This window comes from Rhopalosiphum padi, unplaced genomic scaffold (genome assembly GCF_020882245.1).
Source record: "Rhopalosiphum padi isolate XX-2018 unplaced genomic scaffold, ASM2088224v1 scaffold1, whole genome shotgun sequence".
Lineage (NCBI taxonomy): Eukaryota > Metazoa > Arthropoda > Insecta > Hemiptera > Aphididae > Rhopalosiphum > Rhopalosiphum padi.
In genome coordinates, this window is record NW_026869996.1 from 2,734,643 (window position 1) to 2,761,669 (window position 27,027).

Below are 27,027 nucleotides of genomic sequence, written 5' to 3' on the forward strand. Positions count from 1 at the left end.
TTGTTAAGGAAAAATGTTAAATTTAATTTAATTGATGGATTTAAATCAATTATTATGGGTTTTTTTGATGAATTAATGGTTTTTTTAATACATTTTAAGGAAATTTCTGGTTTTAAATCGTTTATTATTGGGGGTTGTTAAGGAAAAATGTTAAATTTAATGTATTTGATGGTTTTAAATTGGTTATTATTGGGGGTTGTTAAGGAAAAATGTTAAATTTAATGTATTTGATGGTTTTAAATCGGTTATTATTAGGGGTTGTTAAGGAAAAATGTTAAATTTAATTTATTTGATGGATTTAAATCAATTATTATGGGGTTTTTTGATGAATTAATGGTTTTTTTAATACATATTAAGGAAATTTCTGGTTTTTAATCATTTATGATGGGGGTTTGTTAGGGAAAAATGTTAAATTTAATGTATTTCAAAGATTTAAATCAATTATTATGGGGTTTTTTGATGAATTAATGGTTTTTTTTAATACATATTAAGGAAATTTCTGGTTTTTAATCATTTATGATGGGGGTTTGTTAAGGAAAAATGTTAAATTTAATGTATTTGATGGTTTTAAATCGTTTATTATTGGGGGTTGTTAAGGAAAAATGTTAAATTTAATGTATTTGATGGTTTTAAATCGGTTATTATTGGGGGTTGTTAAGGAAAAATGTTAAATTTAATGTATTTGATGGTTTTAAATCGGTTATTATGGGTTTTTTTGATGAATTAATGGTTTTTTTAATACATATTAAGGAAATTTCTGGTTTTTAATCATTTATTATGGGGGGTTGTTAAGGAAAAATGTTAAATTTAATTTAATTGATGGCTTTAAATAAATTATTATGGGTTTTTTTGATGAATTAATGGTTTTTTTAATACATTTTAAGGAAATTTCTGGTTTTAAATCGTTTATTATTGGGGGTTGTTAAGGAAAAATGTTAAATTTAATGTATTTGATGGTTTTAAATCTTTATTATTGGGGGTTGTTAAGGAAAAATGTTAAATTTAATTTATTTGATGGATTTAAATCAATTATTTTGGGGTTTTTTGATGAATTAATGGTTTTTTTAATACATTTTAAGGAAATTTCTGGTTTTTAATAATTTATTATGGGGGTTTGTAAAGGAAAAATGTTAAATTTAATGTATTTGATGGTTTTAAATCGGTTATTATTGGGGGTTGTTAAGGAAAAATGTTAAATTTAATTTATTTTATGGATATAAATCAATTATTATGGGGTTTTTTGATGAATTAATGGTTTTTTTAATAAATTTTAAGGAAATTTCTGGTTTTTAATCATATATTATGGGGGGTTGTTAAGGAAAAATGTTAAATTTAATTTATTTCAAAGATTTAAATCAATTATTATGGGTTTTTTTGATGAATTAATGGTTTTTTTAATACATTTTAAGGAAATTTCTGGTTTTTAATAATTTATTATGGGGGTTTGTTAAGGAAAAATGTTAAATTTAATTTATTTGATGGTTTTAAATCAATTATTATGGGGTTTTTTGATGAATTAATGGTTTTTTTAATACATTTTAAGGAAATTTCTGGTTTTTAATCATTTATTATGGGGGGTTGTTAAGGAAAAATGTTAAATTTAATTTAATTGATGGATTTAAATCAATTATTATGGGTTTTTTTTGATGAATTAATGGTTTTTTTAATACATATTAAGGAAATTTCTGGTTTTTAATCATTTATTATGGGGGGTTGTTAAGGAAAAATGTTAAATTTAATTTATTTGATGGATTTAAATCAATTATTATGGGGTTTTTTGATGAATTTATGGTTTTTTTAATACATTTTAAGGAAATTTCTGGTTTTAAATCGTTTATTATTGGGGGTTGTTAAGGAAAAATGTTAAATTTAATGTATTTGATGGTTTTAAATCGTTTATTATTAGGGGTTGTTAAGGAAAAATGTTAAATTTAATGTATTTGATGGTTTTAAATCGGTTATTATTGGGGGTTGTTAAGGAAAAATGTTAAATTTAATGTATTTGATGGTTTTAAATCTTTATTATTGGGGGTTGTTAAGGAAAAATGTTAAATTTAATTTATTTGATGGATTTAAATCAATTATTTTGGGGTTTTTTTATGAATTAATGGTTTTTTTAATACATTTTAAGGAAATTTCTGGTTTTTAATAATTTATTATGGGGGTTTGTAAAGGAAAAATGTTAAATTTAATGTATTTGATGGTTTTAAATCGGTTATTATTGGGGGTTGTTAAGGAAAAATGTTAAATTTAATTTATTTGATGGATATAAATCAATTATTATGGGGTTTTTTTGATGAATTAATGGTTTTTTTAATAAATTTTAAGGAAATTTCTGGTTTTTAATCATTTATTATGGGGGTTGTTAAGGAAAAATGTTAAATTTAATTTATTTGATGGATTTAAATCAATTATTATGGGGTTTTTTGATGAATTAATGTTTTTTTTAATAAATTTTAAGGAAATTTCTGGTTTTTAATCATTTATTATGGGGGGTTGTTAAGGAAAAATGTTAAATTTAATTTAATTGATGGATTTAAATCAATTATTATGGGTTTTTTTGATGAATTAATGGTTTTTTTAATACATTTTAAGGAAATTTCTGGTTTTTAATAATTTATTATGGGGGTTTGTTAAGGAAAAATGTTAAATTTAATTTATTTGATGGATTTAAATCGGTTATTATTGGGGGTTGTTAAGGAAAAATGTTAAATTTAATTTATTTGATGGATTTAAATCAATTATTATGGGTTTTTTTTGATGAATTAATGGTTTTTTTAATACATTTTAAGGAAATTTCTGGTTTTAAATCGTTTATTATTGGGGGTTGTTAAGGAAAAATGTTAAATTTAATGTATTTGATGGTTTTAAATCGGTTATTATTGGGGGTTGTTAAGGAAAAATGTTAAATTTAATTTATTTGATGGATTTAAATCAATTATTATGGGGTTTTTTGATGAATTAATGGTTTTTTTTAATACATATTAAGGAAATTTCTGGTTTTTAATCATTTATTATGGGGGGTTGTTAAGGAAAAATGTTAAATTTAATTTATTTGATGGATTTAAATCAATTATTATGGGGTTTTTTTGACGAATTAATGGTTTTTTTAATACATTTTAAGGAAATTTCTGGTTTTTAATAATTTATTATGGGGGTTTGTTAAGGAAAAATGTTAAATTTAATTTATTTGATGGTTTTAAATCAATTATTATGGGGTTTTTTGATGAATTAATGGTTTTTTTAATAAATTTTAAGGAAATTTCTGGTTTTAAATCGTTTATTATTGGGGGTTGTTAAGGAAAAATGTTAAATTTAATGTATTTGATGGTTTTAAATCGGTTATTATTGGGGGTTGTTAAGGAAAAATGTTAAATTTAATTTATTTGATGGATTTAAATCAATTATTATGGGGTTTTTTTGATGAATTAATGGTTTTTTTTTAATACATATTAAGGAAATTTCTGGTTTTTAATCATTTATGATGGGGGTTTGTAAAGGAAAAATGTTAAATTTAATGTATTTGATGGTTTTTAAATCGGTTATTATTGGGGGTTGTTAAGGAAAAATGTTAAATTTAATTTATTTGATGGATATAAATCAATTATTATGGGGTTTTTTGATGAATTAATGGTTTTTTTTAATAAATTTTAAGGAAATTTCTGGTTTTTAATCATATATTATGGGGGGTTGTTAAGGAAAAATGTTAAATTTAATTTATTTCAAAGATTTAAATCAATTATTATGGGTTTTTTTTGATGAATTAATGGTTTTTTTAATACATTTTAAGGAAATTTCTGGTTTTTAATAATTTATTATGGGGGTTTGTTAAGGAAAAATGTTAAATTTAATTTATTTGATGGATTTAAATCAATTATTATGGGGTTTTTTTGACGAATTAATGGTTTTTTTAATACATTTTAAGGAAATTTCTGGTTTTTAATAATTTATTATGGGGGTTTGTTAAGGAAAAATGTTAAATTTAATTTATTTGATGGTTTTTAAATCAATTATTATGGGGTTTTTTGATGAATTAATGGTTTTTTTAATAAATTTTAAGGAAATTTCTGGTTTTTAATCATTTATTATGGGGGTTGTTAAGGAAAAATGTTAAATTTAATTTATTTGATGGATTTAAATCAATTATTATGGGGTTTTTTGACGAATTAATGGTTTTTTTAATACATTTTAAGGAAATTTCTGGTTTTTAATAATTTATTATGGGGGTTTGTTAAGGAAAAATGTTAAATTTAATTTATTTGATGGTTTTAAATCAATTATTATGGGGTTTTTTTGATGAATTAATGGTTTTTTTAATAAATTTTAAGGAAATTTCTGGTTTTTAATCATTTATTATGGGGGTTGTTAAGGAAAAATGTTAAATTTAATTTATTTGATGGATTTAAATCAATTATTATGGGGTTTTTTGATGAATTAATGTTTTTTTTTAATAAATTTTAAGGAAATTTCTGGTTTTTAATCATTTATTATGGGGGGTTGTTAAGGAAAAATGTTAAATTTAATTTAATTGATGGATTTAAATCAATTATTATGGGTTTTTTTGATGAATTAATGGTTTTTTTAATACATTTTAAGGAAATTTCTGGTTTTAAATCGTTTATTATTGGGGGTTGTTAAGGAAAAATGTTAAATTTAATGTATTTGATGGTTTTAAATCGGTTATTATTGGGGGTTGTTAAGGAAAAATGTTAAATTTAATTTATTTGATGGATTTAAATCAATTATTATGGGGTTTTTTGATGAATTAATGGTTTTTTTTAATACATATTAAGGAAATTTCTGGTTTTTAATCATTTATGATGGGGGTTTGTAAAGGAAAAATGTTAAATTTAATGTATTTGATGGTTTTAAATCGGTTATTATTGGGGGTTGTTAAGGAAAAATGTTAAATTTAATTTATTTGATGGATATAAATCAATTATTATGGGGTTTTTTGATGAATTAATGGTTTTTTTAATAAATTTTAAGGAAATTTCTGGTTTTTAATCATATATTATGGGGGGTTGTTAAGGAAAAATGTTAAATTTAATTTATTTCAAAGATTTAAATCAATTATTATGGGTTTTTTTGATGAATTAATGGTTTTTTTAATACATTTTAAGGAAATTTCTGGTTTTTAATAATTTATTATGGGGGTTTGTTAAGGAAAAATGTTAAATTTAATTTATTTGATGGATTTAAATCAATTATTATGGGGTTTTTTGACGAATTAATGGTTTTTTTAATACATTTTAAGGAAATTTCTGGTTTTTAATAATTTATTATGGGGGTTTGTTAAGGAAAAATGTTAAATTTAATTTATTTGATGGTTTTAAATCAATTATTATGGGGTTTTTTTGATGAATTAATGGTTTTTTTAATAAATTTTAAGGAAATTTCTGGTTTTTAATCATTTATTATGGGGGTTGTTAAGGAAAAATGTTAAATTTAATTTATTTGATGGATTTAAATCAATTATTATGGGGTTTTTTGATGAATTAATGGTTTTTTTAATAAATTTTAAGGAAATTTCTGGTTTTTAATCATTTATTATGGGGGGTTGTTAAGGACAAATATTAAATTTAATTTAATTGATGGATTTAAATCAATTATTATGGGTTTTTTTGATGAATTAATGGTTTTTTTAATACATTTTAAGGAAATTTCTGGTTTTAAATCGTTTATTATTGGGGGTTGTTAAGGAAAAATGTTAAATTTAATGTATTTGATGGTTTTAAATCGGTTATTATGGGGTTTTTTGATGAATTAATGGTTTTTTTAATAAATTTTAAGGAAATTTCTGGTTTTTAATCATTTATTATGGGGGTTGTTAAGGAAAAATGTTAAATTTAATTTATTTGATGGATTTAAATCAATTATTATGGGGTTTTTTGATGAATTAATGTTTTTTTTAATAAATTTTAAGGAAATTTCTGGTTTTTAATCATTTATTATGGGGGGTTGTTAAGGAAAAATGTTAAATTTAATTTATTTGATGGATTTAAATCAATTATTATGGGGTTTTTTGACGAATTAATGGTTTTTTTAATACATTTTAAGGAAATTTCTGGTTTTTAATAATTTATTATGGGGGTTTGTTAAGGAAAAATGTTAAATTTAATTTATTTGATGGTTTTAAATCAATTATTATGGGGTTTTTTGATGAATTAATGGTTTTTTTAATAAATTTTAAGGAAATTTCTGGTTTTAAATCGTTTATTATTGGGGGTTGTTAAGGAAAAATGTTAAATTTAATGTATTTGATGGTTTTAAATCGGTTATTATTGGGGGTTGTTAAGGAAAAATGTTAAATTTAATTTATTTGATGGATTTAAATCAATTATTATGGGGTTTTTTGATGAATTAATGGTTTTTTTTAATACATATTAAGGAAATTTCTGGTTTTTAATCATTTATGATGGGGGTTTGTAAAGGAAAAATGTTAAATTTAATGTATTTGATGGTTTTAAATCGGTTATTATTGGGGGTTGTTAAGGAAAAATGTTAAATTTAATTTATTTGATGGATATAAATCAATTATTATGGGGTTTTTTGATGAATTAATGGTTTTTTTTAATAAATTTTAAGGAAATTTCTGGTTTTTAATCATATATTATGGGGGGTTGTTAAGGAAAAATGTTAAATTTAATTTATTTCAAAGATTTAAATCAATTATTATGGGTTTTTTTGATGAATTAATGGTTTTTTTAATACATTTTAAGGAAATTTCTGGTTTTTAATAATTTATTATGGGGGTTTGTTAAGGAAAAATGTTAAATTTAATTTATTTGATGGATTTAAATCAATTATTATGGGGTTTTTTGACGAATTAATGGTTTTTTTAATACATTTTAAGGAAATTTCTGGTTTTTAATAATTTATTATGGGGGTTTGTTAAGGAAAAATGTTAAATTTAATTTATTTGATGGTTTTAAATCAATTATTATGGGGTTTTTTGATGAATTAATGGTTTTTTTTAATAAATTTTAAGGAAATTTCTGGTTTTTAATCATTTATTATGGGGGTTGTTAAGGAAAAATGTTAAATTTAATTTATTTGATGGATTTAAATCAATTATTATGGGGTTTTTTGACGAATTAATGGTTTTTTTAATACATTTTAAGGAAATTTCTGGTTTTTAATAATTTATTATGGGGGTTTGTTAAGGAAAAATGTTAAATTTAATTTATTTGATGGTTTTAAATCAATTATTATGGGGTTTTTTGATGAATTAATGGTTTTTTTAATAAATTTTAAGGAAATTTCTGGTTTTTAATCATTTATTATGGGGGTTGTTAAGGAAAAATGTTAAATTTAATTTATTTGATGGATTTAAATCAATTATTATGGGGTTTTTTGATGAATTAATGTTTTTTTTAATAAATTTTAAGGAAATTTCTGGTTTTTAATCATTTATTATGGGGGGTTGTTAAGGAAAAATGTTAAATTTAATTTAATTGATGGATTTAAATCAATTATTATGGGTTTTTTTGATGAATTAATGGTTTTTTTAATACATTTTAAGGAAATTTCTGGTTTTAAATCGTTTATTATTGGGGGTTGTTAAGGAAAAATGTTAAATTTAATGTATTTGATGGTTTTAAATCGGTTATTATTGGGGGTTGTTAAGGAAAAATGTTAAATTTAATTTATTTGATGGATTTAAATCAATTATTATGGGGTTTTTTGATGAATTAATGGTTTTTTTTAATACATATTAAGGAAATTTCTGGTTTTTAATCATTTATGATGGGGGTTTGTAAAGGAAAAATGTTAAATTTAATGTATTTGATGGTTTTAAATCGGTTATTATTGGGGGTTGTTAAGGAAAAATGTTAAATTTAATTTATTTGATGGATATAAATCAATTATTATGGGGTTTTTTGATGAATTAATGGTTTTTTTAATAAATTTTAAGGAAATTTCTGGTTTTTAATCATATATTATGGGGGGTTGTTAAGGAAAAATGTTAAATTTAATTTATTTCAAAGATTTAAATCAATTATTATGGGTTTTTTTGATGAATTAATGGTTTTTTTAATACATTTTAAGGAAATTTCTGGTTTTTAATAATTTATTATGGGGGTTTGTTAAGGAAAAATGTTAAATTTAATTTATTTGATGGATTTAAATCAATTATTATGGGGTTTTTTGACGAATTAATGGTTTTTTTAATACATTTTAAGGAAATTTCTGGTTTTTAATAATTTATTATGGGGGTTTGTTAAGGAAAAATGTTAAATTTAATTTATTTGATGGTTTTAAATCAATTATTATGGGGTTTTTTGATGAATTAATGGTTTTTTTAATAAATTTTAAGGAAATTTCTGGTTTTTAATCATTTATTATGGGGGTTGTTAAGGAAAAATGTTAAATTTAATTTATTTGATGGATTTAAATCAATTATTATGGGGTTTTTTGATGAATTAATGGTTTTTTTAATAAATTTTAAGGAAATTTCTGGTTTTTAATCATTTATTATGGGGGGTTGTTAAGGACAAATGTTAAATTTAATTTAATTGATGGATTTAAATCAATTATTATGGGTTTTTTTGATGAATTAATGGTTTTTTTAATACATTTTAAGGAAATTTCTGGTTTTAAATCGTTTATTATTGGGGGTTGTTAAGGAAAAATGTTAAATTTAATGTATTTGATGGTTTTAAATCGGTTATTATGGGGTTTTTTGATGAATTAATGGTTTTTTTAATAAATTTTAAGGAAATTTCTGGTTTTTAATCATTTATTATGGGGGTTGTTAAGGAAAAATGTTAAATTTAATTTATTTGATGGATTTAAATCAATTATTATGGGGTTTTTTGATGAATTAATGTTTTTTTTAATAAATTTTAAGGAAATTTCTGGTTTTTAATCATTTATTATGGGGGGTTGTTAAGGAAAAATGTTAAATTTAATTTATTTGATGGATTTAAATCAATTATTATGGGGTTTTTTGACGAATTAATGGTTTTTTTAATACATTTTAAGGAAATTTCTGGTTTTTAATAATTTATTATGGGGGTTTGTTAAGGAAAAATGTTAAATTTAATTTATTTGATGGTTTTAAATCAATTATTATGGGGTTTTTTGATGAATTAATGGTTTTTTTAATAAATTTTAAGGAAATTTCTGGTTTTTAATCATTTATTATGGGGGTTGTTAAGGAAAAATGTTAAATTTAATTTATTTGATGGATTTAAATCAATTATTATGGGGTTTTTTGATGAATTAATGTTTTTTTTAATAAATTTTAAGGAAATTTCTGGTTTTTAATCATTTATTATGGGGGGTTGTTAAGGAAAAATGTTAAATTTAATTTAATTGATGGATTTAAATCAATTATTATGGGTTTTTTTGATGAATTAATGGTTTTTTTAATACATTTTAAGGAAATTTCTGGTTTTAAATCGTTTATTATTGGGGGTTGTTAAGGAAAAATGTTAAATTTAATGTATTTGATGGTTTTAAATCGGTTATTATTGGGGGTTGTTAAGGAAAAATGTTAAATTTAATTTATTTGATGGATTTAAATCAATTATTATGGGGTTTTTTGATGAATTAATGGTTTTTTTTAATACATATTAAGGAAATTTCTGGTTTTTAATCATTTATGATGGGGGTTTGTAAAGGAAAAATGTTAAATTTAATGTATTTGATGGTTTTAAATCGGTTATTATTGGGGGTTGTTAAGGAAAAATGTTAAATTTAATTTATTTGATGGATATAAATCAATTATTATGGGGTTTTTTGATGAATTAATGGTTTTTTTAATAAATTTTAAGGAAATTTCTGGTTTTTAATCATATATTATGGGGGGTTGTTAAGGAAAAATGTTAAATTTAATTTATTTCAAAGATTTAAATCAATTATTATGGGTTTTTTTGATGAATTAATGGTTTTTTTAATACATTTTAAGGAAATTTCTGGTTTTTAATAATTTATTATGGGGGTTTGTTAAGGAAAAATGTTAAATTTAATTTATTTGATGGATTTAAATCAATTATTATGGGGTTTTTTGACGAATTAATGGTTTTTTTAATACATTTTAAGGAAATTTCTGGTTTTTAATAATTTATTATGGGGGTTTGTTAAGGAAAAATGTTAAATTTAATTTATTTGATGGTTTTAAATCAATTATTATGGGGTTTTTTGATGAATTAATGGTTTTTTTAATAAATTTTAAGGAAATTTCTTGTTTTTAATCATTTATTATGGGGGTTGTTAAGGAAAAATGTTAAATTTAATTTATTTGATGGATTTAAATCAATTATTATGGGGTTTTTTGATGAATTAATGGTTTTTTTAATAAATTTTAAGGAAATTTCTGGTTTTTAATCATTTATTATGGGGGGTTGTTAAGGACAAATGTTAAATTTAATTTAATTGATGGATTTAAATCAATTATTATGGGTTTTTTTGATGAATTAATGGTTTTTTTAATACATTTTAAGGAAATTTCTGGTTTTAAATCGTTTATTATTGGGGGTTGTTAAGGAAAAATGTTAAATTTAATGTATTTGATGGTTTTAAATCGGTTATTATTGGGGGTTGTTAAGGAAAAATGTTAAATTTAATTTATTTGATGGATTTAAATCAATTATTATGGGGTTTTTTGATGAATTAATGGTTTTTTTTAATACATATTAAGGAAATTTCTGGTTTTTAATCATTTATGATGGGGGTTTGTTAGGCAAAAATGTTAAATTTAATGTATTTGATGGTTTTAAATCTTTATTATTGGGGGTTGTTAAGGAAAAATGTTAAATTTAATTTATTTGATGGATTTAAATCAATTATTATGGGGTTTTTTGATGAATTAATGGTTTTTTTAATACATTTTAAGGAAATTTCTGGTTTTTAATCATTTATTATGGGGGTTTGTTAAGGAAAAATGTTAAATTTAATTTATTTGATGGATTTAAATCATCTTTATGGGGTTTTTTGATGAATTAATGGTTTTTTTAATACATTTTAAGGAAATTTCTGGTTTTTAATCATTTTATTATGGGGGGCTTGTTAAGGAAAAATGTTAAATTTAATTTAATTGATGGATTTAAATCAATTATTATGGGTTTTTTTGATGAATTAATGGTTTTTTTAATACATTTTAAGGAAATTTCTGGTTTTAAATCGTTTATTATTGGGGGTTGTTAAGGAAAAATGTTAAATTTAATGTATTTGATGGTTTTTAAATCGGTTATTATTGGGGGTTGTTAAGGAAAAATGTTTAAATTTAATGTATTTGATGGTTTTAAATCGGTTATTATTAGGGGTTGTTAAGGAAAAAATGTTAAATTTAATTTATTTGATGGATTTAAATCAATTATTATGGGTTTTTTGATGAATTAATGGTTTTTTAATACATTTTAAGGAAATTTCTGGTTTTTAATCATTTATTATGGGGGTTTGTTAAGGAAAAATGTTAAATTTAATGTATTTGATGGTTTTAAATCTTTATTATTGGGGTTGTTAAGGAAAAATGTTAAATTTAATTTATTTGATGGATTTAAATCAATTATTATGGGGTTTTTGATGAATATAATGGTTTTTTAATACATTTTAAGGAAATTTCTGGTTTTTAATCATTTATTATGGGGGTTGTTAAGGAAAAATGTTAAATTTAATTTATTTGATGGATTTAAATCAATTATTATGGGGTTTTTTGATGAATTAATGGTTTTTTTAATAAATTTTAGGAAATTTCTGGTTTTTAATCATTTATTATGGGGGTGTTGTTAAGGAAAAATGTTAAATTAAATTTAATTGATGGATTTAAATCAATTATTATGGGTTTTTTGATGAATTAATGGTTTTTTTAATACATTTTAAGGAAATTTCTGGTTTTAAATCGTTTATTATTGGGGGTTGTTAAGGAAAAATGTTAAATTTAATGTATTTGATGGTTTTAAATCGGTTATTATTAGGGGTTGTTAAGGAAAAATGTTAAATTTAATTTATTTGATGGATTTAAATCAATTTATTATGGGGTTTTTTGATGAATTAATGGTTTTTTTAATACATATTAAGGAAATTTCTGATTTTAATCATTTATTATGGGGGTTTGTTAAGGAAAAATGTTAAATTTAATTTATTTGATGGATTTAAATCATCTATTATGGGGTTTTTTGATGAATTAATGGTTTTTTTAATACATTTTAAGGAAATTTCTGGTTTTAAATCGTTTATTATTGGGGGTTGTTAAGGAAAAATGTTAAATTTAATGTATTTGATGGTTTTAAATCGGTTATTATTGGGGGTTGTTAAGGAAATATGCTTAAATTTAATTTATTTGATGGATTTAAATCAATTATTATGGGTTTTTTGATGAATTAATGGTTTTTTTTAATACATATTAAGGAAATTTCTGATTTTTAATCATTTATTATGGGGGTTTGTTAAGGAAAAATGTTAAATTTAATTTATTTGATGGATTTAAATCATCTATTATGGGGTTTTTTGATGAATTAATGGTTTTTTTAATACATTTTAAGGAAATTTCTGGTTTTTAATCATTTATTATGGGGGGTTGTTAAGGAAAAATGTTAAATTTAATTTAATTGATGGATTTAAATCAATTATTATGGGTTTTTTTTGATGAATTAATGGTTTTTTTAATACATTTTAAGGAAATTTCTGGTTTAAATCGTTTATTATTGGGGGTTGTTAAGGAAAAATGTTAAATTTAATGTATTTGATGGTTTTAAATCGGTTATTATTGGGGGTTGTTAACAAAAATTGTTAAATTTAATGTATTTGATGGTTTTAAATCGGTTATTATTAGGGGTTGTTAAGGAAAAATGTTAAATTTAATTTATTTGATGGATTTAAATCAATTATTATGGTTTTTTTGATGAATTAATGGTTTTTTTAATACATATTAAGGAAATTTCTGGTTTTTAATCATTTATGATGGGGGTTTGTTAAGGAAAAATGTTAAATTTAATGTATTTGATGGTTTTAAATCTTTATTATAGGGGGTTGTTAAGGAAAAATATTAAATTTAATTTTATTTGATGGTTTTAAATCAATTATTATGGGGTTTTTTTGATGAATTAATGGTTTTTTTAATACATTTTAAGGAAATTTCTGGTTTTTAATCATTTATTATGGGGGGTTGTTAAGGAAAAATGTTAAATTTAATTTATTTGATGGATTTAAATCAATTATTATGGGGTTTTTTGATGAATTAATGGTTTTTTTAATAAATTTTAAGGAAATTTCTGGTTTTTAATCATTTATTATGGGGGGTTGTTAAGGAAAAATGTTAAATTTAATTTATTTGATGGATTTAAATCAATTATTATGGGGTTTTTTGACGAATTAATGGTTTTTTTAATACATTTTAAGGAAATTTCTGGTTTTTAATAATTTATTATGGGGGTTTGTTAAGGAAAAATGTTAAATTTAATTTATTTAATGGTTTTAAATCAATTATTATGGGGTTTTTTGATGAATTAATGGTTTTTTTAATACATTTTAAGGAAATTTCTGGTTTTTAATCATTTATTATGGGGGGTTGTTAAGGAAAAATGTTAAATTTAATTTAATTGATGGATTTAAATCAATTTATTATGGGTTTTTTTGATGAATTAATGGTTTTTTTAATACATATTAAGAAATTTCTGGTTTTTAATCATTTATTATGGGGGGTTGTTAAGGAAAAATGTTAAATTTAATTTAATTGATGGCTTTAAATAAATTATTATGGGTTTTTTTGATGAATTAATGGTTTTTTTAATACATTTCAAGGAAATTTCTGGTTTTAAATCGTTTATTATTGGGGGTTGTTAAGGAAAAATGTTAAATTTAATGTATTTGATGGTTTTAAATCTTTATTATTGGGAATTGTTAAGGAAAAATGTTATATTTAATTTATTTGATGGATTTAAATCAATTATTTTGGGGTTTTTTGATGAATTAATGGTTTTTTTAATACATTTTAAGGAAATTTCTGGTTTTAAATCGTTTATTATTGGGGGTTGTTAAAGAAAAATGTTAAATTTAATGTATTTGATGGTTTTAAATTGGTTATTATTGGGGGTTGTTAAGGAAAAATGTTAAATTTAATGTATTTGATGGTTTTAAATCGGTTATTATTAGGGGTTGTTAAGGAAAAATGTTAAATTTAATTTATTTGATGGATTTAAATCAATTATTATGGGGTTTTTTGATGAATTAATGGTTTTTTTAATACATATTAAGGAAATTTCTGGTTTTTAATCATTTATGATGGGGGTTTGTTAGGGAAAAATGTTAAATTTAATGTATTTCAAAGATTTAAATCAATTATTATGGGGTTTTTTGATGAATTAATGGTTTTTTTAATACATATTAAGGAAATTTCTGGTTTTTAATCATTTATGATGGGGGTTTGTTAAGGAAAAATGTTAAATTTAATGTATTTGATGGTTTTAATCGTTTATTATTGGGGGTTGTTAAGGAAAAATGTTAAATTTAATGTATTTGATGGTTTTTAAATCGGTTATTATTGGGGGTTGTTAAGGAAAAATGTTAAATTTAATGTATTTGATGGTTTTAAATCGGTTATTATTAGGGGTTGTTAAGGAAAAATGTTAAATTTAATTTATTGATGGATTTTAAATCAATTATTTTGGGGTTTTTTTGATGAATTAATGGTTTTTTTAATACATTTTAAGGAAATTTCTGGTTTTTAATCATTTATTGTGGGGGGTTGTTAAGGAAAAATGTTAAATTTAATTTAATTGATGGATTTAAATCAATTATTATGGGTTTTTTTTGATGAATTAATGGTTTTTTTTAATACATATTAAGGAAATTTCTGGTTTTTAATCATTTATTATGGGGGTTGTTAAGGAAAAAATGTTAAATTTAATTTAATTGATGGCTTTAAATAAATTATTATGGGTTTTTTTGATGAATTAATGGTTTTTTTAATACATTTTTAAGGAAATTTCTGGTTTTAAATCGTTTATTATTGGGGGTTGTTAAGGAAAAATGTTAAATTTAATGTATTTGATGGTTTTAAATCTTTATTATTGGGGGTTGTTAAGGAAAAATGTTAAATTAATTTATTTGATGGATTTAAATCAATTATTTTGGGGTTTTTTGATGAATTAATGGTTTTTTTAATACATTTTAAGGAAATTTCTGGTTTTTAATAATTTATTATGGGGGTTTGTAAAGGAAAAATGTTAAATTTAATGTATTTGATGGTTTTAAATCGGTTATTATTGGGGGTTGTTAAGGAAAAATGTTAAATTTAATTTATTTTATGGATATAAATCAATTATTATGGGGTTTTTTGATGAATTAATGGTTTTTTTAATAAATTTTAAGGAAATTTCTGGTTTTTAATCATATATTATGGGGGGTTGTTAAGGAAAAATGTTAAATTTAATTTATTTCAAAGATTTAAATCAATTATTATGGGTTTTTTTTGATGAATTAATGGTTTTTTTAATACATTTTAAGGAAATTTCTGGTTTTTAATAATTTATTATGGGGGTTTGTTAAGGAAAAATGTTAAATTTAATTTATTTGATGGTTTTAAATCAATTATTAATGGGTTTTTTTGATGAATTAATGGTTTTTTTTAATACATTTTAAGGAAATTTCTGGTTTTTAATCATTTATTATGGGGGGTTGTTAAGGAAAAATGTTAAATTTAATTTAATTGATGGATTTAAATCAATTATTATGGGTTTTTTTGATGAATTAATGGTTTTTTTAATACATATTAAGGAAATTTCTGGTTTTTAATCATTTATTATGGGGGGTTGTTAAGGAAAAATGTTAAATTTAATTTATTTGATGGATTTAAATCAATTATTATGGGGTTTTTTGATGAATTTATGGTTTTTTTAATACATTTTAAGGAAATTTCTGGTTTTAAATCGTTTATTATTGGGGGTTGTTAAGGAAAAATGTTAAATTTAATGTATTTGATGGTTTTAAATCGTTTTATTATTAGGGGTTGTTAAGGAAAAATGTTAAATTTAATGTATTTGATGGTTTTAAATCGGTTATTATTGGGGGTTGTTAAGGAAAAATGTTAAATTTAATATATTTGATGGATATAAATCAATTATTATGGGGTTTTTTTGATGAATTAATGGTTTTTTTAATAAATTTTAAGGAAATTTCTGGTTTTTTAATCATTTATTATGGGGGTTGTTAAGGAAAAATGTTAAATTTAATTTATTTGATGGATTTAAATCAATTATTATGGGGTTTTTTGATGAATTAATGGTTTTTTTTAATACATTTTAAGGAAATTTCTGGTTTTTAATAATTTATTATGGGGGTTTGTTAAGGAAAAATGTAAATTTAATTTATTTGATGGATTTAAATCAATTATTATGGGGTTTTTTGATGAATTAATGGTTTTTTTAATAAATTTTAAGGAAATTTCTGGTTTTTAATCATTTATTATGGGGGGTTGTTAAGGAAAAATGTTAAATTTAATTTAATTGATGGATTTAAATCAATTATTATGGGTTTTTTTGATGAATTAATGGTTTTTTTTAATACATTTTAAGGAAATTTCTGGTTTTAAATCGTTTATTATTGGGGGTTGTTAAGGAAAAATGTTAAATTTAATGTATTTGATGGTTTTAAATCGGTTATTATTGGGGGTTGTTAAGGAAAAATGTTAAATTTAATTTATTTGATGGATTTAAATCAATTATTATGGGGTTTTTTGATGAATTAATGTTTTTTTAATACATATTAAGGAAATTTCTGGTTTTTAATCATTTATGATGGGGGTTTGTTAAGGAAAAATGTTAAATTTAATGTATTTGATGGTTTTAAATCTTTATTATTGGGGGTTGTTAAGGAAAAATATTAAATTTAATTTATTTGATGGTTTTAAATCAATTATTATGGGGTTTTTTGATGAATTAATGGTTTTTTGAATACATTTTAAGGAAATTTCTGGTTTTTAATCATTTATTATGGGGGGTTGTTAAGGAAAAATGTTAAATTTAATTTATTTGATGGATTTAAATCAATTATTATGGGGTTTTTTGATGAATTAATGGTTTTTTTAATAAATTTTAAGGAAATTTCTGGTTTTTTAATCATTTATTATGGGGGGTTGTTAAGGAAAAATGTTAAATTTAATTTATTTGATGGATTTAAATCAATTATTATGGGGTTTTTTGACGAATTAATGGTTTTTTTAATACATTTTAAGGAAATTTCTGGTTTTAAATAATTTATTATGGGGGTTTGTTAAGGAAAAATGTTAAATTTAATTTATTTGATGGTTTTAAATCAATTATTATGGGGTTTTTTGATGAATTAATGGTTTTTTTAATACATTTTAAGGAAATTTCTGGTTTTTAATCATTTATTATGGGGGGTTGTTAAGGAAAAATGTTAAATTTAATTTAATTGATGATTTAAATCAATTATTATGGGTTTTTTTGATGAATTAATGGTTTTTTTAATACATATTAAGAAATTTCTGGTTTTTAATCATTTATTATGGGGGGTTGTTAGGAAAAATGTTAAATTTAATTTAATTGATGGCTTTAAATAAATTATATTGAGTTTTTTTGATGAATTAATGGTTTTTTTAATACATTTCAAGGAAATTTCTGGTTTTAAATCGTTTATTATTGGGGGTTGTTAAGGAAAAATGTTAAATTTAATGTATTTGATGGTTTTAAATCTTTATTATTGGGAATTGTTAAGGAAAAATGTTATATTTAATTTATTTGATGGATTTAAATCAATTATTTTGGGGTTTTTTGATGAATTAATGGTTTTTTTAATACATTTTAAAGGAAATTTCTGGTTTTAAAAATCGTTTATTATTGGGGGTTGTTAAGGAAAAATGTTAAATTTAATGTATTTGATGGTTTTAAATTGGTTATTATTGGGGGTTGTTAAGGAAAAATGTTAAATTTAATGTATTTGATGGTTTTAAATCGGTTATTATTAGGGGTTGATAAGGAAAAATGTTAAATTTAATTTATTTGATGGATTTAAATCAATTATTATGGGGTTTTTTGATGAATTAATGGTTTTTTTAATACATATTAAGGAAATTTCTGGTTTTTAATCATTTATGATGGGGGTTTGTTAGGGAAAAATGTTAAATTTAATGTATTTCAAAGATTTAAATCAATTATTATGGGTTTTTTGATGAATTAATGGTTTTTTTAATACATATTAAGGAAATTTCTGGTTTTTAATCATTTATGATGGGGGTTTGTTAAGGAAAAATGTTAAATTTAATGTATTTGATGGTTTTAAATCGTTTATTATTGGGGGTTGTTAAGGAAAAATGTTAAATTTAATGTATTTGATGGTTTTTAAATCGGTTATTATTAGGGGTTGTTAAGGAAAAATGTTAAATTTAATTTATTTGATGGATTTAAATCAATTATTTTGGGGTTTTTTGATGAATTAATGGTTTTTTTTAATACATTTTAAGGAAATTTCTGGTTTTTAATCATTTATTGTGGGGGGTTGTTAAGAAAAATGTTAAATTTAATTTAATTGATGGATTTAAATCAATTATTATGGGTTTTTTTGATGAATTAATGGTTTTTTTAATACATATTAAGGAAATTTCTGGTTTTTAATCATTTATTATGGGGGGTTGTTAAGGAAAAATGTTAAATTTAATTTAATTGATGGCTTTAAATAAATTATTATGGTTTTTTTGATGAATTAATGGTTTTTTTAATACATTTTAAGGAAATTTCTGGTTTTAAATCGTTTATTATTGGGGGTTGTTAAGGAAAAATGTTAAATTTAATGTATTGATGGTTTTAAATCTTTATTATTGGGGGTTGTTAAGGAAAAATGTTAAATTTAATTTATTTGATGGATTTAAATCAATTATTTTGGGTTTTTTGATGAATTAATGGTTTTTTTAATACATTTTAAGGAAATTTCTGGTTTTTAATAATTTATTATGGGGGTTTGTAAAGGAAAAATGTTAAATTTAATGTATTTGATGGTTTTAAATCGGTTATTATTGGGGGTTGTTAAGGAAAAATGTTAAATTTAATTTATTTTATGGATATAAATCAATTATTATGGGGTTTTTGATGAATTAATGGTTTTTTTAATAAATTTTAAGGAAATTTCTGGTTTTTAATCATATATTATGGGGGGTTGTTAAGGAAAAATGTTAAATTTAATTTATTTCAAAGATTTAAATCAATTATTATGGGTTTTTTTGATGAATTAATGGTTTTTTTAATACATTTTAAGGAAATTTCTGGTTTTTAATAATTTATTATGGGGGTTTGTTAAGGAAAAATGTTAAATTTAATTTATTTGAGGTTTTAAATCAATTATTATGGGGTTTTTTGATGAATTAATGGTTTTTTTTAATACATTTTAAGGAAATTTCTGGTTTTTAATCATTTATTATGGGGGGTTGTTAAGGAAAAATGTTAAATTTAATTTAATTGATGGATTAAATCAATTATTATGGGTTTTTTTTGATGAATTAATGGTTTTTTTAATACATATTAAGGAAATTTCTGGTTTTTAATCATTTATTATGGGGGGTTGTTAAGGAAAAATGTTAAATTTAATTTATTTGATGGATTTAAATCAATTATTATGGGTTTTTTGATGAATTTATGGTTTTTTTAATACATTTTAAGGAAATTTCTGGTTTTAAATCGTTTATTATTGGGGGTTGTTAAGGAAAAATGTTAAATTTAATGTATTTGATGGTTTTAAATCGTTTATTATTAGGGGTTGTTAAGGAAAAAATGTTAAATTTAATGTATTTGATGGTTTTAAATCGGTTATTAATTGGGGTTGTTAAGGAAAAATGTTAAATTTAATTTATTTGATGGATATAAATCAATTATTATGGGGTTTTTTGATGAATTAATGGTTTTTTTTAATAAATTTTAAGGAAATTTCTGGTTTTTAATCATTTATTATGGGGGTTGTTAAGGAAAAATGTTAAATTTAATTTATTTGATGGATTTAAATCAATTATTATGGGGTTTTTTGATGAATTAATGGTTTTTTTAATACATTTTAAGGAAATTTCTGGTTTTTAATAATTTATTATGGGGGTTTGTTAAGGAAAAATGTTAAATTTAATTTATTTGATGGATTTTAAATCAATTATTATGGGGTTTTTTGATGAATTAATGGTTTTTTTAATAAATTTTAAGGAAATTTCTGGTTTTTAATCATTTATTATGGGGGGTTGTTAAGGAAAAATGTTAAATTAATTTAATTGATGGATTTAAATCAATTATTATGGGTTTTTTTGATGAATTAATGGTTTTTTTAATACATTTTAGGAAATTTCTGGTTTTAAATCGTTTATTATTGGGGGTTGTTAAGGAAAAATGTTAAATTTAATGTATTTGATGGTTTAAATCGGTTATTATTGGGGGTTGTTAAGGAAAAATGTTAAATTTAATTTATTTGATGGATTTAAATCAATTATTATGGGGTTTTTTGATGAATTAATGGCTTTTTTTAATACATATTAAGGAAATTTCTGGTTTTTAATCATTTATGATGGGGGGTTGTTAAGGAAAAATGTTAAATTTAATGTATTTGATGGTTTTAAATCGGTTATTATTGGGGGTTGTTAAGGAAAAAATGTTAAATTTAATTTATTTGATGGATTTAAATCAATTATTATGGGGTTTTTTGATGAATTAATGGTTTTTTTAATACATATTAAGGAAATTTCTGGTTTTTAATCATTTATGATGGGGGTTTGTAAGGAAAAATGTTAAATTTAATGTATTTGATGGTTTTAAATCTTTATTATTGGGGGTTGTTAAGGAAAAATATTAAATTTAATTTATTTGATGGTTTTAAATCAATTATTATGGGGTTTTTTGATGAATTAATGGTTTTTTTAATACATTTTAAGGAAATTTCTGGTTGTTAATCATTTATTATGGGGGGTTGTTAAGGAAAAATGTTAAATTTAATTTATTTGATGGATTTAAATCAATTATTATGGGGTTTTTTTGATGAATTAATGGTTTTTTTAATAAATTTTAAGGAAATTTCTGGTTTTTAATCATTTATTATGGGGGGTTGTTAAGGAAAAATGTTAAATTTTAATTTATTTGATGGATTTAAATCAAATTATTATGGGGTTTTTTGACGAATTAATGGTTTTTTTAATACATTTTAAGGAAATTTCTGGTTTTTAATAATTTATTATGGGGGTTTGTTAAGGAAAAATGTTAAATTTAATTTATTTGATGGTTCTTAAATCAATTATTATGGGGTTTTTTGATGAATTAATGGTTTTTTTAATACATTTTAAGGAAATTTCTGGTTTTTAATCATTTATTATGGGGGGTTGTTAAGGAAAAATGTTAAATTTAATTTAATTGATGGATTTAAATCAATTATTATGGGTTTTTTTGATGAATTAATGGTTTTTTTAATACATATTAAGGAAATTTCTGGTTTTTAATCATTTATTATGGGGGGTTGTTAAGGAAAAATGTTAAATTTAATTTTAATTGATGGCTTTAAATAAATTATTATGAGTTTTTTTGATGAATTAATGGTTTTTTTAATACATTTCAAGGAAATTTCTGGTTTTAAAATCGTTTATTATTGGGGGTTGTTAAGGAAAAATGTTAAATTTAATGTATTTGATGGTTTTAAATCTTTATTATTGGGAATTGTTAAGGAAAAATGTTATATTTAATTTATTTGATGGATTTAAATCAATTATTTTGGGGTTTTTTGATGAATTAATGGTTTTTTTAATACATTTTAAGGAAATTTCTGGTTTTAAATCGTTTATTATTGGGGGTTGTTAAGGAAAAATGTTAAATTTAATGTATTTGATGGTTTTAAATTGGTTATTATTGGGGGTTGTTAAGGAAAAATGTTAAATTTAATGTATTTGATGGTTTTAAATCGGTTATTATTAGGGGTTGTTAAGGAAAAATGTTAAATTTAATTTATTTGATGGATTTAAATCAATTATTATGGGGTTTTTTGATGAATTAATGGTTTTTTTTAATACATATTAAGGAAATTTCTGGTTTTTAAATCATTTATGATGGGGTTTGTTAGGGAAAAATGTTAAATTTAATGTATTTCAAAGATTTAAATCAATTATTATGGGGTTTTTTGATGAATTAATGGTTTTTTTAATACATATTAAGGAAATTTCTGGTTTTTAATCATTTATGATGGGGGGTTTGTTAAGGAAAAATGTTAAATTTAATGTATTTGATGGTTTTAAATCGTTTATTATTGGGGGTTGTTAAGGGAAAAATGTTAAATTTAATGTATTTGATGGTTTTAAATCGGTTATTATTAGGGGTTATTAAGGAAAAATGTTAAATTTAATTTATTTGATGGATTTAAATCAATTATTTTGGGGTTTTTCGATGAATTAATGGTTTTTTTAATACATTTTAAGGAAATTTCTGGTTTTTATCATTTATTGTGGGGGGTTGTTAAGGAAAAATGTTAAATTTAATTTAATTGATGGATTTAAATCAATTATTATGGGTTTTTTTGATGAATTAATGGTTTTTTTAATACCTATTAAGGAAATTTCTGGTTTTTAATCATTTATTATGGGGGGTTGTTAAGGAAAAATGTTAAATTTAATTTAATTGATGGCTTTAAATAAATTATTATGGGTTTTTTTGATGAATTAATGGTTTTTTTTAATACATTTTAAGGAAATTTCTGGTTTTAAATCGTTTATTATTGGGGGTTGTTAAGGAAAAATGTTAAATTTAATGTATTTGATGGTTTTAAATCTTTATTATTGGGGGTTGTTAAGGAAAATGTTAAATTTAATTTATTTGATGGATTTAAATCAATTATTTTGGGGTTTTTTGATGAATTAATGGTTTTTTTAATACATTTTAAGGAAATTTCTGGTTTTTAATAATTTATTATGGGGGTTTGTAAAGGAAAAATGTTAAATTTAATGTATTTGATGGTTTTAAATCGGTTATTATTGGGGGGTTGTTAAGGAAAAATGTTAAATTTAATTTATTTTATGGATATAAATCAATTATTATGGGGTTTTTTGATGAATTAATGGTTTTTTTTAATAAATTTTAAGGAAATTTCTGGTTTTTAATCATATATTATGGGGGGTTGTTAAGGAAAAATGTTAAATTTAATTTATTTCAAAGATTTAAATCAATTATTATGGGTTTTTTTGATGAATTAATGGTTTTTTTAATACATTTTAAGGAAATTTCTGGTTTTTAATAATTTATTATGGGGGTTTGTTAAGGAAAAATGTTAAATTTAATTTATTTGATGGTTTTAAATCAATTATTATGGGGTTTTTTGATGAATTAATGGTTTTTTTAATACATTTTTAAGGAAATTTCTGGTTTTTAATCATTTATTATGGGGGGTTGTTAAGGAAAAATGTTAAATTTAATTTAATTGATGGATTTAAATCAATTATTATGGGTTTTTTTGATGAATTAATGGTTTTTTTAATACATATTAAGGAAATTTCTGGTTTTTAATCATTTATTATGGGGGGTTGTTAAGGAAAAATGTTAAATTTAATTTATTTGATGGATTTAAATCAATTATTATGGGGTTTTTTGATGAATTTATGGTTTTTTTAATACATTTTAAGGAAATTTCTGGTTTTAAATCGTTTATTATTGGGGGTTGTTAAGGAAAAATGTTAAATTTAATGTATTTGATGGTTTTAATCGTTTATTATTAGGGGTTGTTAAGGAAAAATGTTAAATTTAATGTATTTGATGGTTTTAAATCGGTTATTATTGGGGGTTGTTAAGGAAAAATGTTAAATTTAATTTATTTGATGGATATAAATCAATTATTATGGGGTTTTTTGATGAATTAATGGTTTTTTTAATAAATTTTAAGGAAATTTCTGGTTTTTAATCATTTATTATGGGGGTTGTTAAGGAAAAATGTTAAATTTAATTTATTTGATGGATTTAAATCAATTATTATGGGGTTTTTTGATGAATTAATGGTTTTTTTAATACATTTTAAGGAAATTTCTGGTTTTTAATAATTTATTATGGGGGTTTGTTAAGGAAAAATGTTAAATTTAATTTATTTGATGGATTTAAATCAATTATTATGGGGTTTTTTGATGAATTAATGGTTTTTTTAATAAATTTTAAGGAAATTTCTGGTTTTTAATCATTTATTATGGGGGGTTGTTAAGGAAAAATGTTAAATTTAAATTTAATTGATGATTTAAATCAATTATTATGGTTTTTTTTTGATGAATTAATGGTTTTTTTAATACATTTTAAGGAAATTTCTGGTTTTAAATCGTTTATTATTGGGGGTTGTTAAGGAAAAATGTTAAATTTAATGTATTTGATGGTTTTAAATCGGTTATTATTGGGGGTTGTTAAGGAAAAATGTTAAATTTAATTTATTTGATGGATTTAAATCAATTATTATGGGGTTTTTTGATGAATTAATGGTTTTTTTAATACATATTAAGGAAATTTCTGGTTTTTAATCATTTATGATGGGGGTTTGTTAGGGAAAAATGTTAAATTTAATGTATTTGATGGTTTTAAATCTTTATTATTGGGGGTTGTTAAGGAAAAATGTTAAATTTAATGTATTTGATGGTTTTAAATCGGTTATTATTGGGGGTTGTTAAGGAAAAAATGTTAAATTTAATGTATTTTGATGGTTTTAAATCGGTTATTATTAGGGGTTGTTAAGGAAAAATGTTAAATTTAATTTATTTGATGGATTTAAATCAATTATTTTGGGGTTTTTTGATGAATTAATGGTTTTTTTAATACATTTTAAGGAAATTTCTGGTTTTTAATCATTTATTGTGGGGGGTTGTTAAGGAAAAATGTTAAATTTAATTTAATTGATGGATTTAAATCAATTATTATGGGTTTTTTTGATGAATTAATGGTTTTTTTAATACATATTAAGGAAATTTCTGGTTTTTAATCATTTATTATGGGGGGTTGTTAAGGAAAAATGTTAAATTTAATTTAATTGATGGCTTTAAATAAATTATTATGGGTTTTTTTGATGAATTAATGGTTTTTTTAATACATTTTAAGGAAATTTCTGGTTTTAAATCGTTTATTATTGGGGGTTGTTAAGGAAAAATGTTAAATTTAATGTATTTGATGGTTTTAAATCTTTATTATTGGGGGTTGTTAAGGAAAAATGTTAAATTTAATTTATTTGATGGATTTAAAATCAATTATTTTGGGTTTTTTGATGAATTAATGGTTTTTTTAATACATTTTAAGGAAATTTCTGGTTTTTAATAATTTATTATGGGGGTTTGTAAAGGAAAAATGTTAAATTTAATGTATTTGATGGTTTTAAATCGGTTATTATTGGGGTTGTTAAGGAAAAATGTTAAATTTAATTTATTTTATGGATATAAATCAATTATTATGGGGTTTTTTGATGAATTAATGGTTTTTTTAATAAATTTTAAGGAAATTTCTGGTTTTTAATCATATATTATGGGGGGTTGTTAAGGAAAAAATGTTAAATTTAATTTATTTCAAAGATTTAAATCAATTATTATGGGTTTTTTTGATGAATTAATGGTTTTTTTAATACATTTTAAGGAAATTTCTGGTTTTTAATAATTTATTATGGGGGTTTGTTAAGGAAAAATGTTAAATTTAATTTATTTGATGGTTTTAAATCAATTATTATGGGGTTTTTGATGAATTAATGGTTTTTTTAATACATTTTAAGGAAATTTCTGGTTTTTAATCATTTATTATGGGGGGTTGTTAAGGAAAAATGTTAAATTTAATTTAATTGATGGATTTAAATCAATTATTATGGGTTTTTTTGATGAATTAATGGTTTTTTTAATACATATTAAGGAAATTTCTGGTTTTTTAATCATTTATTATGGGGGGTTGTTAAGGAAAAATGTTAAATTTAATTTATTTGATGGATTTAAATCAATTATTATGGGGTTTTTTGATGAATTTATGGTTTTTTTAATACATTTTAAGGAAATTTCTGGTTTTAAATCGTTTATTATTGGGGGTTGTTAAGGAAAAATGTTAAATTTAATGTATTTGATGGTTTTAAATCGTTTATTATTAGGGGTTGTTAAGGAAAAATGTTAAATTTAATGTATTTGATGGTTTTAAATCGGTTATTATTGGGGGTTGTTAAGGAAAAATGTTAAATTTAATTTATTTGATGGATATAAATCAATTATTATGGGGTTTTTTGATGAATTAATGGTTTTTTTAATAAATTTTAAGGAAATTTCTGGTTTTTAATCATTTATTATGGGGGTTGTTAAGGAAAAATGTTAAATTTAATTTATTTGATGGATTTAAATCAATTATTATGGGGTTTTTTGATGAATTAATGGTTTTTTTAATACATTTTAAGGAAATTTCTGGTTTTTAATAATTTATTATGGGGGTTTGTTAAGGAAAAATGTTAAATTTAATTTATTTGATGGATTTAAATCAATTATTATGGGGTTTTTTGATGAATTAATGGTTTTTTTAATAAATTTTAAGGAAATTTCTGGTTTTTAATCATTTATTATGGGGGGTTGTTAAGGAAAAATGTTAAATTTAATTTAATTGATGGATTTAAATCAATTATTATGGGTTTTTTTGATGAATTAATGGTTTTTTTAATACATTTTAAGGAAATTTCTGGTTTTAAATCGTTTATTATTGGGGGTTGTTAAGGAAAAATGTTAAATTTAATGTATTTGATGGTTTTAAATCGGTTATTATTGGGGGTTGTTAAGGAAAAATGTTAAATTTAATTTATTTGATGGATTTAAATCAATTATTATGGGGTTTTTTGATGAATTAATGGTTTTTTTAATACATATTAAGGAAATTTCTGGTTTTTAATCATTTATTATGGGGGTTTGTTAAGGAAAAATGTTAAATTTAATTTATTTGATGGATTTAAATCATCTATTATGGGGTTTTTTGATGAATTAATGGTTTTTTTAATACATTTTAAGGAAATTTCTGGGTTTTTAATCATTTATTATGGGGGGTTGTTAAGGAAAAATGTTAAATTTAATGTATTTGATGGTTTTAAATC